Below are 5897 nucleotides of genomic sequence, written 5' to 3' on the forward strand. Positions count from 1 at the left end.
AATTAAAAATCAATGGTTAGAATAAAATTTAAAAGACTAAATTACACTCCACTACATTGATGTTTCATTATATGACACTAAACTCCAAACTTACTTAAATATTACATTAGATTCCACCCAATTTTTCTCAAGTAGATAACAAATTTTTTAACAATATTTTGTAGTAAAAAATGGGGGAGTTAATATTTGAGTAAGTTTGAAGTTTTGCGTCATATAGGAAATTAAAACCTTAAGGCAGTGTAGCGTAATTTACTCAATTTAAAATGGCCAATTTTTTTTTTTTACAATTGGGAGGGATCTATTTCTATCTATTAATTAATCATGCAAATGTGCAACCATACACAGGACTTGTTAGAATGGGTTTAAGATTAGTCAACCAACCTCTCAAATAGTCTCGTTGGTTCCCATTTATTTAGGATTTAGTGACTCCCTTATACTGTTCCAGCTTCGCCTTATTCAGTGTTAAGAAGGCCTCTGAAGATAACAAATATCTGAGAACTAACTGTCGTTGTTGTTTTCAGGTGATAGAGAGAGCAAAAGAAGGTGAGAGTTTGGATGAACTGCGGGCTCGAACAGCTGCACAATTTAGTGAAGATAATGGATTTCAAAATGCTGATAGGTTGTCCAAGAAAAGGAAGCTCAGTATTTTAGATGAATGAATATTAAGTTTAAAGGTTAGTTGATTAGTACTAGACCAGAGATTCAAGTCTTTGTGCATACATATCCTGAACAGAAGACCAGGGGTGACAATTTTGTAGATTGAAAGTTTTATAAGATGCCATGATGTTCCTTGACATGAACTACTATTGACACTGTCCGAAAGATTGAGCAAAAGGATGTTGTCATATTTTCACTAATTTTAAAAAATAAGTTTGATTTATAACTGAGATTATTTGGAAAGTATTGGAATATGTATCAATTTGATTTGAAGTTATTTATCACACTATTATGAGAAGTGTTTGAATGCATTTGATTTTGTTTTAATTATTCGATTTGATGATTCAATGAAGGAAGGCATAATTTGGTTGAAGGGAAAATGGTGAAAATTGAAAGTGTGAGAATTGTTAATGGAGGATATTTGAGCCAGTTTAAATGGGCAATACCATTATGCTGCAGAATTAATTAAACACAATATAACAACATTCTAATTCACAGATCTACAACTGAATGAAGGTGCATCATCTTTTGATGGACGGCCTCAATCCTCTGCATGGCGCAACAGCGACATCTCAGGTATTCACTTCCTCTTTTTTCTGTTTTTTTAATGTTCCTGCGTTTGTTAACTGTGTAAAAGAACAAAAATTCATCTCTGTTCATTGGGAATTTTTACCGGATATTAGATTTTGAGCTTGATTTATGGCTTTCTCTTTTGAAATTAATTTTATGCTTAGATAATTGGGTTTTGGATTACAGCATTTAAATCAATAGTCATTTGGAAGGAAGTGGCTACTTAGATGTGCGGGACAAAGGTGATCGATGGATTCGCATTTGGATGAAGTGGCTACTTAGATGTGCGGGACCTGCTGGAATCTATCATCGGTTCACTTTTGACACAAGTAACTATGTGAAGGTTTGAAACTATCTTATTCTAACCACAACCATTAACATATGGGTTGAGTTTTGTTGCATAACAAAATGTAAACTGTTGAAATATTGTTTCTTGCAAATGAAAAAGATGCATTTAATCTTTCTTCAGAAATATTCTGTCTTCTCGGGCTCAATTGGTTTGAAAGAGTGGTTATTGGAGTTTATTGTCTATCAGACAACATGTTTTATCATTCACAACTTAATTTAATAGAGTGATTCTTAATTTATGTGCATTTATTTTCAGGCTTTCAAATTGAGACTGGTGGGGTCAAGCAAGTATTCAAGTTTTTTGGACTATGGATATTGGGTTGCTGATGTTAAGCGTTTGATCAATCCTTATTTTGACATGGTTCCAGCATTATGGTGTTGCAGAAGAGGCTAGATCATAGATTTAATGGCTATTAGGTGCCAACCAAGCCCCGAGCTACCCGCTCCCCTAGGGTAAATAAGTTTTGCTGGACCAGGTTCAAGTTCAAGAGGAATGAGACCAATAGAGAATCCCGAGAACACTGGCAGAAGGGGTCCAATGCCCTGACATGGGAGGAGTTGATTCAACCTCTGCCCGTGCTTGGGAACTCAGAACCTCCTTGAAAATTGTGAGTGGCAGCTCTGTTCCTTTTTAAAATATTTGCTTTAATTTTAATATTCAGTTTCAGTATAAAAGTCCATGCTTGCAATCGTATCAAAAGTCAAAACTAAGTTACAGTTCACATTACTCAGAACACCCTCTACAAATGATTTTCTTTCTCAGTTCCCAACAACATTCATGTGTGTCCTTATTTGTAAATTGATTTTTCTTTTTGCAGCACCTGAGAAGAAGCACCGTCTCCCATATGCTTACAATCGTTTCATGAAGTGAGCTCAGATTTCTGAAGAGATGTGGATTTTTTGTCTTTGTTTTTTTTCGCTACAACAACACAGTTTGCACTATTACACTCTCTATTTCCCTTACTCTATTTACTTTCTTAGTACTATGACATTTTTAACATATATGGTTGATTTGATGTCGCAGGTTCCTTATCTGAATATTCTCATATCAAATATTAATCGGGGGGTTTCTTTCCACTTCTGAGTTCATGACACATGCTGAATAATAAGGATTAGATTAAGAGAAGAAGGTGGATGATGGCAACAAAACAATAGACCAAGGTAGAAGTTCTGATTATTCATGTGAAAATTAAGATTAGAGCCGCATAATCTGAGTTTAGTGTCTTATTAATCTTTAATCAATTATTTTGTGCTGGAAGGGGAGAAAAATTTGTATTGGAGGTGTTTGATCCGGCGAACTATGTTAAGAATGGGACTACTTTCTACTTTCCTTTGATTCTGTAGGCTGTAACTGAAGAATAAACAGGAAGGGAATGATGCTGCTACTGTTGCAAAGGAGAAACACTCAGCAAAGGAAAAAAATCATAAAAGGAAAAAGGTGATAAAATTATGCAGTATACATTGAGATTTATTAGAAACATGAGATTAATACAGTATGTGAATAGTGCATATCTAATCATCTCAAACAACTTTTTCTCATTCATAGGGTTGGTTACTGTGTCTTTGGGTTTATATTGAATTTTTTTTGAACTACCTAATAGAACTAGAATTATGGGAGTTATATTCATGTCTTTTGGCCAAGATTTGGTTGTCTATAGTTATTTGTTCTTTTTTCTTTCAATGTTGATAACACTTATTATGTCCAGTATATTCTTATATATGCAACTTGATTATCATCTTTCTATGGTGTCTCACTTTTTATCTCCATTGGAAATTGGGAATGAGAACTTTCTTAGTATATTTTAACCATTTCTAGGTTTGGCATGCCTGCTCAAAGCATCATCAGTGCAAGCTTATTGTAGCTATTAGCTAAATCTTCTGATTTCTTTAGTTATCTTTATTTCAGGGCTTTTCCATGGGAGATGTATGATGGAGACCATAGTAATAGAAGATTTAAGGAAGATTTTGGTTTCATATATTATAAGGCAGTGTTACAAGTAAGGTATATACTCTCTTTTTACAATCTTGATGTTGTGTTCCTGAGGAGTGAGGAAGAATACCACTGATATGTATCAACCTGAATAGAAGTAACTGCACAACACTTATAAACTAATATTATAAGAAGTTTGAGGTGTAGAAGCTTAGATAAAGTGATTTGCTGATTCTAATGGATTTGATTAGAACTCTAGATTGTGTTTATGGTAAAAAAGAAAAGATAGGGTATTTTTGAATCTTTACATTCCCACTACTTTCTTTCCACCCCATGTGACAGTTACAACATTTTACTTCCAATTTCCAAACAGATGCACCGGTTAAAATGCACCCCTTCATATTCTAGCTGCTTATTTCCAAGAAATTTTGTTTAAACAGTCCCATTATAAAAATTCAAATTAACAAAAATCCTTTTGTTTTTGCTTCTTCTATCTGCACAGCTCCTCTTTACATGGCTATTTTTGCATACGTAAGAAATTGCCCTTTCTAGCTACATATGGCAGCTTATCTTTTGCAGCCTATATTGAGCAATAATATAAATGAAATTATATACAGCTAAAAAGTAGAAAGTTGAATGTCTTGCAAGAATGTATAGTTGATAAGTACTCTAGGTTGGAGAAGCAAATGCAAGGATGATTAGCTTCTGTTGGGGTAATGATTTTAGTGTATATTGTATAACTTTTTGTGGGTAAAAATTCCAAGTTGCTCTCTTACATGGTATCTATAAAATTTCTTCTTTGATTACATGTGACCTGTCCAGATATTATAATGACTTTTTTTTTGGTTTTGTGAAAGTGTGCTGGATAAAGAGTGTCATACTTGATTTGAACTGAGGATGATTCATCTACAGAATAAGCAAGGAACTGCAGATGAATTAGAGGATAGAAGGAGTTCTCAAAATTATTTGCTGGCTTGCAAAGACCATAGTGGATAAGCAAGTAACTGCAGGTGAATTAGAGGATATGAGTTCTCAAACTTATTTGCTGGCTTGCAAAGACCATGGATATTGTGGGATTCTTCATCTTTAAACATGTAATATATGTTTTAATAACGAGAACTTACAATGGTTGATTTAGTTGGGAAGCTGCTCATTCTCTTTTTTATATTGTGATCTGTACATGTATGATCTTATCTCAATCTTTTTGCAATGTGGGGAATTTGAAGGTGGCTGATATATATTTATCCATGTCAGAACAGTTTTGGGATCTCATGGTTTCATTTGTTTGGAATTATAAGATTGTTAATGGTAAAGAGGGCAACACTCATTTGGTAGTGAAAAAATGTAGTATGAGAATTATAAAATATTTTAATTTGTGAACAGTTTTTGTTTATTTATGTTCAATTACAGGGAAATAAACTTAAAAGTTTGTACGGGAAGTAATATTTTCGCACTTTGGTTAAGACAAGTGCGTTTAATTAAATGTTTAATCTATCATGATTATGATTTTTTCCTTGACTTAAAAGTTTGTATGAGAAGTAATATTTTTTCCTTGATTTGTTCCCTGTTGGGTTTTAATGAAATTTATGTTTTGGTTTTCATTTCAAGCTGTTACCATTCTTACTCTTATTTATTTATGATTAGCAGTCAGCTTTATATTGTTGGCATTGGTATTAGAGCAGTAGTGGCATCAAGTTCCGGTTGGCTTATAAATGAAACTCTAAGAGCCTCTATTTGTTTAGTCTTTTTTTTTTTCTTTTCTACATATTGATATATGGATGAATGATCCACACCTCTTAATATCTTCAGATTGTCAAGTCTTCATTTACATGTTTAGGCTTTACCTATCTCTGTAAAAAATGGCTCCCAAGGGGCGTACTTTCATGCTGATCTCTTTTCCCTTTTGAATTAGTTTCTTGCTGTAATTTTTTGACTTGAAAATCTTTGGATTATGTTCTACAATTCAAGAAGTCATGATAGAGGAGAAGGTTCACATTAACATTGTTACCATTGGAGATTTACCTTTATTTTATTCTCATTAAATAATGTATTCACTTTTATTTGTTCACTGTACAAGCTAATTTTCCTTTTAATTTTGTTTACAAAGAAGTTTTTGAGAATGTGTGAGCGGAAATTGACGCTCATGATCGCGGTCACTGCAGAGTAACTCAGCTACTGTTTATTAGACACCATAAAACCGTCCCCTTTTATGTTTTGGTGAATTTGAGGTTTCGCTAACCAATCTTCTTATTAGTTAATCAGTCGTTTGCTTCGCATTTCAGAAACTTCTATTTTATCTTTGTTTATTAGTTATTCTACGGCACGAATTTCAAACAAGTGATTCAATTTAAGACTTTTATGCCACTATGCTCAGCGTATCATACTCTTCAAT

General features: G+C 33.3%; 1 long non-coding RNA gene across 3 annotated transcripts; it reads left to right on the forward strand.

Annotated features, from left to right (window-relative positions):
* The first annotated feature begins 358 nt into the window (after positions 1-358).
* On the forward strand, positions 359-4743 carry LOC130728717 (uncharacterized). 3 transcript variants are annotated; one of them, XR_009015744.1, is made up of 9 exons: positions 359-674; positions 1156-1233; positions 1414-1570; positions 1832-2183; positions 2394-2442; positions 2600-2736; positions 2835-3013; positions 3482-3577; positions 4363-4743. It is a non-coding gene; the product is annotated as an uncharacterized LOC130728717 (long non-coding RNA). The 3 variants fall into 3 exon arrangements; XR_009015743.1 differs by having other exon boundaries at positions 2920-3013; XR_009015745.1 differs by having other exon boundaries at positions 2920-3013; positions 3482-3572.
* The last annotated feature ends 1154 nt before the right edge of the window (positions 4744-5897 follow it).

Source organism: Lotus japonicus, chromosome 1 (genome assembly GCF_012489685.1).
Source record: "Lotus japonicus ecotype B-129 chromosome 1, LjGifu_v1.2".
Taxonomy (NCBI): domain Eukaryota; kingdom Viridiplantae; phylum Streptophyta; class Magnoliopsida; order Fabales; family Fabaceae; genus Lotus; species Lotus japonicus.